At 47.0% G+C, this 10,628-nt stretch overlaps 1 long non-coding RNA gene across 1 annotated transcript; it reads left to right on the forward strand.

The window, feature by feature from the left end:
- The first annotated feature begins 985 nt into the window (after window positions 1-985).
- On the forward strand, window positions 986-4,871 carry LOC112819539 (uncharacterized). The gene is made up of 3 exons (XR_003206894.2): window positions 986-1,254; window positions 2,124-2,234; window positions 2,734-4,871. It is a non-coding gene; the product is annotated as an uncharacterized lncRNA (long non-coding RNA).
- The last annotated feature ends 5,757 nt before the right edge of the window (window positions 4,872-10,628 follow it).

Consider the following 10,628-nt stretch of genomic DNA (forward strand, 5'->3'; position numbering starts at 1 on the left):
GGAAATAGGGGTTATAATGATCATTTTGTCTGTCTGGGAGGGCTATTGTGATGACAAGAGGCAACTTTTGAGGCATACTTAGTGGATGAGAAAGTGTTTTATAAACATAGACGTGTTGCTTTGTCTAGCGGCCCACTTTTATTCCAGCCCAACACCTGCCTTTCTTTGGCAGTTAGGGAGGCACACATTAGTTTGATGGCTTTAGTAATTTTTTTTTTTAAAGATTTTATTTATTTATTTGACAGACACGGCGAGAGAGAGAACATAAGCAGGGGGAGTGGGAGAGGGAGAAGCAGGCCTCCCGTGGAGCAGGGAGCCCGATGTGGGACTCGATCCCAGGACCCTGGGATCATGACCTGAGCGAAGGCAGACGCTTAACGACTGAGCCACCCAGGCGCCCCAAGATGGCTTTAGTAATTTAAAGAATGTAGTAAATAAGTGAGCTGAGAAACTCGGGAGTTCAGTGAGAACTGGGGACACTTGCACTCAGAGGCCTGGGCACCATCTGGAATATGAATGTGTACTGTCTTGCCACCTTATCTCTTGGGTCCTACCTGTCATGAATCCATTGTGCTGCCCCCAAAGCTTGGTGAATGCTTCCGGATTAGCAGCCCGTCCCCATCCACTTTTTTGCAGACTCACTGTTCCCATAGTGTTCCTACAGAAGTCACGAAGAAACGGTTTCACAGGCAAAGAATCTTCACTTGGCAATTCAGGAATTTCCTAGTGAATAAATGGTGAAGGATAAAGGAAACAGAGACATCACTATTTTGCATTCCCTACTGAAATGAGTGATTTAGGCCGCAAGCTTCAGAGGACACTAAACCCAACCACTGAAAGGGGAGAGGGAACTGGGTAAACCACAGGAGGCAAACTGTCGCTCCCAGATTGCTCGCTGCTGGTTTATGGGGAAAACAGGCCAACACGCTTTATTACGAGTATAGACAGCTTTCTCCAGTGCTGTGTTCTTGGGACCCTCGGGGGGGGGGGTGTTTCTTGGTTCAAGGTATTTAGGAAACTTTGAATCTGACAAGGTTCATTTTTTTTCTGCTGCACTTCTGAGAGCCTTTACTTAAGTCACCTGAACTGTGACAGCATAAAAGAAGCTTATCCCATGTAGCATTTCCCAGCTCTCCTGAACCATGGGCCTTTTCGGAAGGAGCATCGTGTAGGATTGGTGGTCCGGGGGTTCCAGTGTCTGTGTGCCCTCCCAGCCAAGGTGTGCCCGCAGGAGAAACTGGACCTTCAAATCAGGTGAATACATGCTGCCCCCTTTTATCTAGCTGCCTGCATTTGGCAAGTCTCTAAAACCCCCTCGGCTTCAGTTTTTTCATCTATAAAATGGAAACAATAAATGTCACACCATACATGTTGTTGAGTTTCTGTGGGAATTGCCAGGAGTAACATGTGGACAAGGTCCACAGTGTCCACCACAGACCCAGTGAATGTTGACCTCTTCCTGTATTCCACGTTAGCACAGCTTGAATGCCCCCACGGGCCTACCCACCAGCCTCTTCCCTTTGCTAAGGCTCAGATGGTTTGTTTTTTAATCAGGGAGAGTGGGTAAATATTGCTCCACCTCTAATCTTCCAAGCATTATTTACTCTTGTCTGAGGACGAAGGGCTGAGATGTTATCCTGTTCATCTCTGCCCTTGGAGAAAGGTCAGAGGTACCCCAGCTCTCTCTAGGGCCTTATCTCAACTTCTCCTACATGATTGTTTGGTTCTGGGTGTGGTGAAAACCACTCTGGGGGAGCATATGACTGGGGACTTGGGCTGCCTCCATTTTGACCTCAAACTCTCCGGTTGGGTTCTTCTTTCCATCTGGCCTCTTGGCTCAGGGGGAAGACCCTATGGGCAAAGCATCTCCTCAAGGGAACAAAACTACCCCTCCAGCAACAAGGATTGCCCTGAGCCAGCAAGACACCACCGGCGATTGACTCTGAGACAATGATCAGTTAGACCTTCACTGCCCACCTGCACATAACCACCCATCTTTGCCCCACGTTTACCTATATATACCTGGAAATATTTTTGGCACTTCGGAGATAGCCTTTGAGACACTAGTTCGCTGTCTTTCCAGTGTTGGCCTCACTGAAATAAATCCCTTTCTTCTTTCACAGCCACTCGTGTCTCTGCTTTGGGTTTTGTCAGCAGTAACAGCAGACCCAGTGTGTTTGGGACTCCTGGAGCCAAGTGCTCGTGCATCCCTGTGATGTGGTTTTGGAATATAGGTGAGTTTTAGTGGGGTGGAGTCCAGAGCCGAAGACCAAGAAAGAATTCTTGAGATGTCTTTGGTGCAAAATGGTGGTTTATTAAAGCACAGGGACAAGACCCGCAAGGCAAAAAGAGCTGCTGCACCGGGGTTGTGAGGGGTGGCTGATTAGGTACTGTGGGTTGGGGGAAGTAAGGAAAACGGGAGTTTTTGAGAAAGAACTTTCATATGCTAAAGAAGACTCACAGGATACCAGAGGTCTTGCCATTGTCAACTTAAGGTTGTTTACCCCTCTAGTAAGGCATTAACATTAAGATAGTTGGGAACTTCCTGGAGGAACATTACTCTCGGCCTGCTTAAATTATCTGTCGACAGGCTGCAGGTTATAAGGGCATTTAATTGTATCTACATTCCCTTCTGGAAGCTATTGCTAAGGCTTTTGTAAGTAAACTGAGGAAGAAGACACAGGTCTTGCAGGATTGTGATCTCTATAGGTTAACTATTTGTTTTTCCTTTAGGACAGCCAGGAGTGCCTGAGGAATGTCTTATATATCCCATGGGGTGGTGGGGTTGCAGGGTGTCAACTTCTGCTTTGTCCTCAGCTTGCCTTCTGTTCATTCATTACCTGTGCCCCTGCTACAAGGGCATCAACAGAAATGGAAGCTCACATCTCTGACTACAGACTTAGCCCGTGGTGGGAGCCAGCCTGCTTTCTCCGCTGCAGCGGGACGGAGCTGGGATGAGCCCTTGGGCTGTGACTGCAGAAGCCTGGAAAGCCCTCTGATCTGCCCTGACACTGGCTGAAATTCTGCCTTGGTGAGAATGAGGGGGGTCGTGTTGATGGAAAAAGAATCCTTGGGGAGGGGCTCCCCCTGACTAAGCCCAGGACAATTTCAGTAGCAGAAAACAGCGACTACAAGCAATGAAGATGCCTCTTACCCATGATCCTCAAGGGAGAACAAAAAGATGTAAAGAAAGACCACAGAATGGGAGAACATTTCTGCAAATCATATATCTGATATGGGACTTGCACCTAAGATATTAAAAGAATGCTTACAACCCGGTAATACAAAGACAACCCATTTAAAGAATACGCAAAGGACTGAAGAGAGATTTCTCCAAAGAAGATACACAAACGGCCCACAAGCTCATGAAAAGGTGCTCAACATTATCCGCCATGAGGGAAATGCCAAGGCCACACTGCTTCCCACTCCACAGAAGGGCAGCAAATGGAGCACCAGGTGTCCGTAAGGATCTAGAGGAACAAGCCCCCTCACTGAGTGGAGCAACAGCCCTGGAGACAGCCTGGCAGTTCTTCCAATGACTAAACACAGAGCTGCCACATGACTCAGCAGTCCCACTCCCGGATCCACACCCAAGAGAACTGAAAACATATGTTCACACAGCCCTTATATCCAAATGCTCATAGCAGCATTGTAAATAACAGCCAAAAAGTGAAAACAACCCAAATGTTGGATCAACTGACGAATAGATAAGTAGAATGTGGAATAACCATACAGTGGAATATTATTCAGCAATAAAAAGAAACGAAGTCTTGGCACATGCTACCACATGGATGCATCCTGCAAGCACCACGCTATGGACACGCCAGGCACACGGGACCACATGCAGTATGATCCCACTCATACGAAATGTCCAGAGTGGGCACATCCAGTGAGACAGTAAATACATGGGTGTCTGTGAGGAACGGGGCATGGGTACACAGTCTCCCGCCAGGTGATGAAAACGCTTCAACATGGGTTGTGGTGATGGTTGGTACAGCTCTGAGAATGTGCTAAAAACCATCAAATTGTACACTTTAAAGGGGGAAATTGCATGATGCGTGAATAGTATCCCAGTAGAGTTATTTTTAAAAACTTAACAGTAAAAAACAAACAAACAAACAAAAAACCCCACAACTTTAAAAAATGCACAGGAAATAAAAAAAGCAAACAACATAAAAACCTGAAACTCCGTTGTCATAATTAGTACACCAACTCTTTTGGTAATTAAAGGGAAAGAAGCATTTACCTGTATGAACTATTTCAGATAGTCCTAGTGAAGAAGGAAAGCTCTTCTTCTCAGAGTAAGTTCAGCTAATAAATTTGGAAGAAAGGTAGAATTAAAAGAACACCAGTTTGCAATCCCTAGGGAAATGACGGCTTCAGACGAAAATCAGCAAGGAATGCTAAAAACTATTCTGTAGATAAATGGGAGCTGGATCTTTACAGGGATTATTTGCTGTCTGAAAGGGGAAATGCAAATTTACGAGGAGGGATCTAGGAGCTCCTACTTAACATTACCATCAGAAGGACAGAACTCTAGTACCTCCTGGTGTGATGCCTCATGGAGGAAACAGCCAGGCCGCCCACACCTTGAACCTGAATCCAATCTAGCCTGTGCACAGGAAGTGAAAGGATTAAAAGAAGTAATCCAATGAAACGCTGAGGAAGTAATCAGGCATGTCTAGCAGGTGGAACACTTAATAGGACAGCAGGGCCACTGAACCCCTCTCCCACAGGGCCCTGGCATGAGGGAAAGGGGGCTAGAAATACAACCGGAGCCACATGCAGAACTTTACGTTTTTAGTAACCACAGTAAGACTAAAAAGAAATAGGTGAGGATAATTTTAATGCTATAGTCTAGCCCAATAGATCCAAAATATTCTTTCGATATATATTCAGTATAAAAATTATTATTGAAATGTTTTATTTTCTTCTTTCCATACTAAGTCTTCAAAATCTCGTATGTATGATTCATCTCAATTCAAATACTAAATTTTCTTTCTTTTTTGAAAAAGTTTATGTATTAATTTTTTTTTTTTTTTTTTTTTTTTTAGTGATCTCTGATGTAGGGAAGACATTAGGGTTCGAAGCCGAGGGCCAAGAAAGAATTCTTGAGACGTCTTTGGTGCAAAAAGGTGGTTTTATTAAAGCACAGGGACAAGACCCGTGGGCAGGAAGAGCGGCACTAGGGTCATGAGGAGTGGCCCATTATATACTTTCAAGTTGGGCGGGGGTTAGGGAGAGCACAGACCTCCCAGGTATTTTGACAAGGAGGTTTCCAGGATCCTGAGGGGGGCTAGCTATTGTTGGAAAATGTCATTTATTATTGTTTAGTAAACCCTTAGTCATGAAACCCTTCAGATGTCTATCAGTGGGTCATATGCTTGGGGATAATTGCCAACATGTATCTTGGGGGGTAGAGATAAAGGAAGTTTCCAAAGGAATTTTTATGCATTAAAGTAGACTCACACGATCCTGGGGTCTGGCTAAGGTTGCCTTTTGCCCTTAACAAAATATCTACATCGAGGCGGTTGAGCTCCTAGAGGAATGTCACCCTGCTGTTTCAAGGACTTGTCAATGGGCTGTAGGTAGTAAGGAAATTTAATACATTTTCTTCTTCCTTTGTTTCCCACATCAGTGTCTGCTCCAGAAAACGGAATACGAATATTTTCAATCTATATCACATAGTGGAACAAAGCAATAAGAGAACATCGGTGTCTTGTTTTAAAATTCCAATAAATCCGCAATTTCAGCTAACATAGCTGGAGCACCATCTGTTGGGACAGAAATTAGTTTATCCACCCTTAGCTGTCACTCAAGACTCAAAAATACCTTCTCCTTGGGTTGGCTTTCCAGGCCATGAATTGGTCAAGTTTCTTTCTACACCTGAAATTCTGTGGTTCAGTTTACATCTGGTTTCATACTGGAGCCGCATAGGTATGTTTTAGATCAATTCATTAGGTATTACTTTGTTTAACCTAAATGATGTTACAAACAGTGGAAGAACTTGTGTATATTCTGAATATATAATGTCGGTTTAACATATTTGTCATGAAGACAAATTTTCTGCATCACGAAATGTGGTTTCTTCTCCTCCCTTGCTCTTCTCTATGTGTGGTCCTCAAGACACATCACGGATTCCTTCCTCTGACCTCCTGGCCCTGACAATGGTCACCTCTCTTTTACCTAAATAACCCCTATCAAGCTCCGCCGCCTTCCCACAGTGGTGCCTGTCCTCAGGGGGAAGCCCGTGAGTGGGGAACTTGAGTTCTCAGGGCTCTGTCTAGACTTCAGGTACACATTCTCCACAGGTGATCTCAGTGCTGGAGATGGGGACAGCCAGGTGGATCGTGGCCCATGTGACTTGAATACGCCGGAAGCTAACTGTGCTAACTGTCACACTGCGGAGGCAGAGACATTAAAACACAGAACGAGATCAGGTCAGGTCGGTTCTTCAGAAATCTTTCACCCACAAACCGGGTTGACCTTTGCCTGAGTTAAGCTTGTTGACGTGGCCTCAAAGGAATTTCCCTGTGGGTCAGGCCACTGGGGTCTGGAATGTGTCCTAAGCAGCATATCTGAAAGCTAATATTTGGTTGTCCTTCTGTCTTATCCTTGGCCTAGTTCTACACTTACAAAGAGAAGGTGTAGCTTTACTGAATTCCCTGCAGGTCAGGCACCCGCCAGCATCACCGAATCATTAACCTTAAGGGGACTTTGCCGGCGGTGACAGACTACCACACTGGGGGGCTTAAACAACAGACACTGATTTCTCACCGTTCTGGAGGCTGGAAGTCCCAAATCAAGGTGTGACAGGGTTGGCTTCTCGTGAGGCCTCCCTGCATGGCCACAAGGCAAGCATCTTCTCATCGTGCATCCACACGGCCAGCCCTCCCTGTGTGTCTACCCCCGGGTCCAAATCCCCCCTTTTTGTAGGGACATCAGCCATGTTGGATTAGGACCCACCCCAATGACCTCCTCTTAACTTGATTGCTTCCCTCAAACACTGTCACATTGGGAGGTCCTGCGGTCCTCCAGCATGAGAATTTTGGGGGGAGGAGGACACAGTTCAACCCATCACATTAACTACCCACAATTTCTCCTGGGTCTTATCATGACTCATTTCCTGTCCCTCCCCCTCCTGTTTCCCTGTTTCTGTACATGGCGCGTGCGGATGGTGCTGAACTTTAGGTGAGGCTTCTCTGGAGAGAGTGTGTGCGTTGCCATCACTTATGAAGCGTGGCTGCCCGCTAGGCGGGCATGTGGCTTTTGGTACACGGAGAAGGTGGCTACGGCCTGCAGTGTGGACAGTGCGTGGATCAGCTTTCTTGTGCTGCAGATATTCCAAAGCCAGAACCGGTATCCCTCAGACTTCCCCGCAGCATGGACTCTGCCTTGCGACCTGGGCTGAGGTCAGAGCCAGCTGGGAGGGCGTCGTCCCTGCGGGGCGTGGCGTGGAGACAAGTCCAGTCCAGGGTGGCAGGGGGCAGGGCAGGGGTGTCTCTGCCAGTGGAGCCCCGCACTGTGGGGACACCAGCTTTGGCTCTGTTCTCTCTGGCCGAGCAGCAGCGTCCAGGCCTGCTCTCCTGACAGTTCTCCATGTTACCTAGGATGGTTTAATAATTCTCTTTCAGCTTAAACTGGCTAGAGTGGATTCTCTTGTTTGAGGGAGGCCATCAAGACTCCACATGAGAATGGCAGCATCTAGTGAAACTTTCTTCTGATCGTGGACACGTGCCAGAGTCTTGCCGTCCAGCACGGGAGCCCCAGCCTCGTGCAGCTGGGGGACACTTGGAATGTGGCCAGTGTGGCCAGGGAACTGAAGTTTGCACTGTATTTAATTTTAAGTGTAAATGTTAATAGTCAAACGTGGGTTAGTGGCCACTCTGTTGGTCAGCACAGCATCAACTGCAGGCGGGACGTGCCTGGAGACTGACCAGTGAAACAGTGGCCAAGGTCATGGCGGGGGGGGGGGGGCGTGCGCCAGGTCAGGGCGCCAGACCTGCCCTAGGAGAACCGCTGTGCTGGAGGTTTTCCTTTAACAATATAAAGTAATGGAGGCATCATTGTCTTTTGATAGAACTTTGAGCTGCAGGGTGGACAGGGTTTGAGAAGTGATGTTGCAGCAGGAGGGCCAGGCAGGAGGTGATCACAGTGGCCGAGGTGAGAGTGGGGACCAGCCGAAGGGAGTGGGACTCCAGCACCGGCAGGATGTGATGACCCAAGACTGGGCGGGGCGGGAGAGAGGCTTCCGACCAAAGGATCTCTGGATGTAACCTTTGGAAATGGTGTGTGTGGAAGTGTTGCAACTGAGTTCAGGAATCTGGAGAAGAGGCAAGTTTGGTTCTGCGGGGAGGTGATCTGCACCCTCTGGTGGCAGTCGGTGACCACTGCAAACACACCGATGGCCCGTGCCCTGTGCTGGGCACAGTAGTGAACTTAGGTGATCTACATGCCACATCAGTGAGGCCACCTAACCCACCTGAGGATGCCAAAGCCCAGTTTAGAATCTCATACGGCCCCCGGTTCATTCAATACCTTATCTATTTATTTGTTAACAAATCATTTTTTTTGTGTGAGGCATTGTGCTGAGCTGGGAGCAGAAAGAACACTTCCTCAGCGGTGTCCCAGGTGGGGGGAAATGGGAGCACCAAAGCCAAGTTCCCTGCAATGCTGACTCTCTGTATTACAGGCTCTTTGGGGAGCAACAGGGTCTAGAGAAGGTTTTACGGACACATTGCCTGAGCTGGCGGAAAAGGACAGGCAGGATTTTGTTTGTTAGACGGCACCCTGATATCAGTAAGAAACGCTCGTGACCAACATTACACCCAAACCTGCCTACAACACGTGGCACTAAGTAGCCGAGCAGATGACTGGATGTAGACAGAGTTGTGGTTAAAGCAAGTCTCAGGTCCTTTCAATGACGGAGCTGCCCGGGGCCCAGCTGTGTATTCGATGGCGTACACGACTTGGTGTGATTCAGTCAGGCCCAGAGGACGGCCAAATTGCCTCTACATTTTCTTCAAGGTGAACACAGTCTTAATTAGAGTTCTCAGAGAAATGGAGCCAACAGGAGGTATGTTTCCATCTCTAGCTACATATCTATACCTCTATATCTATTTGCCTATCACTTATCAATCGATCCATCTGGCTATCTATCAAGGGAGAGGGAGAGACATTTATTTTAAGGAACTGGCTCACACCATCGTGAGGACTAGCAGGTCTGATGTGCATAGATTGAGCTGCAGGCTGGAGACTCAAGTAAGAGCTGGTGTTGACGTGTGGGTCTGATGGTTGGAGACTCAGGCAGGCTTTCCATATCATCTTGAGGAGAATTCCTTCTTCTTTGGGAAACCTTAGTCTTTGCTCTCAAGGTCTTCGTCTGATTGGCTGAGGCCCAGGACATTATGATCTGCTTTAGTTAGAGTCCAGTAATTGTAAACGTTAATCACATCTCAACAATGTCTCAGGGCGACGTCTGGACTGGAGTTTGAGCAGACACGTGGGCACCATGGAGCAGCTGTCCTGCCTTGTCCAATTTACGTGGGTCCTGGAAGGTTTGGAGGAAACAGAAGTCTGAAAAACCACTGGAACCTGAGGGTTCCTCTGGCTTCCTTTTATCTAAAACGTCAGGGCAGTCGCTTGTCAGGTGCTTTGAGACCAAAACTCATGATTTTGTCATTAATCATCTCAAGGGTTTAGAGACTAAACTTTTGCTACGGCTCACATCAAAGCCCATTGGGTGGAATTCTATGTGATTTTGAATTCCTTTGGATGTGTATGAGTGAGGGTATTTTGTAGCTGGGCTACAAATGTTGTTAGCAAAACTCAAGGCTCTACAGATGAGTTTTAAATGTATGTGAAGAGCCTAATTCTTATCTTAATTTCTTCTTTAAAAAAAAAAATTTCATCCTCAATCTGAATATTTACCTTTTCAACTGTTATTTAGGACTAAATCCAAAACCTGATGGGTCAAGTTTCTACGTCCATAGTTTTAAATGATGAAGAAGCAAGTTTGGACCCAGCTCGGGGGTGTCTGGAACGGTGCTGACAGCGCGTGGGGTGACGGGCGGCAGCTATGTGCGTGGCGAGCATAGCAGAACACACGGAACGGACGTGTCCGCTCACCCTGTTGTACACCTGAAACCAACACAGCATCCTGTGTCCCCCGAACCGCAGTAAGGCAGAAGCCAAGTTCAAAGCCTGTGTTGTTGACGTAGCTCCGTATGATCCAGTCCCCGATTCCACAGTCTCAACTTTGGTCCAAAGCAGAGCCGCAGGAGAGCTGGCTCAGGGGTGAACTGGTGTCCTGTGCCCACAGGAAAGAAAGACCTGTGGCTAACTTTCATAAGAAAACGCTGAAATTAACGGAACTCATCGCCAACAGTGATGCTTCTGAGCTGAAACCACAACTATCATTTAGAAAATGGGGCTTTCTTGCCGAAGCTCAAGTGTGATTAAAAGCAACATATGGGAAATTGTTTCGGTGCCACATACTTGTTTGATGTTTTTCCTCATCAGAATAAAGTGACAAACATACCCCCAAATTGGACATATGTTGTCTAGGAGTGCTTTTGATTTTAGATCCTGAATTATAGCCATTAATGGGGAATAAATTAAATAAACTA

Source organism: Callorhinus ursinus, unplaced genomic scaffold (assembly GCF_003265705.2).
Source record: "Callorhinus ursinus isolate GAN/ISIS: 27379988/994484 unplaced genomic scaffold, GSC_fseal_2.0 scaffold6, whole genome shotgun sequence".
NCBI classification, from domain to species: domain Eukaryota; kingdom Metazoa; phylum Chordata; class Mammalia; order Carnivora; family Otariidae; genus Callorhinus; species Callorhinus ursinus.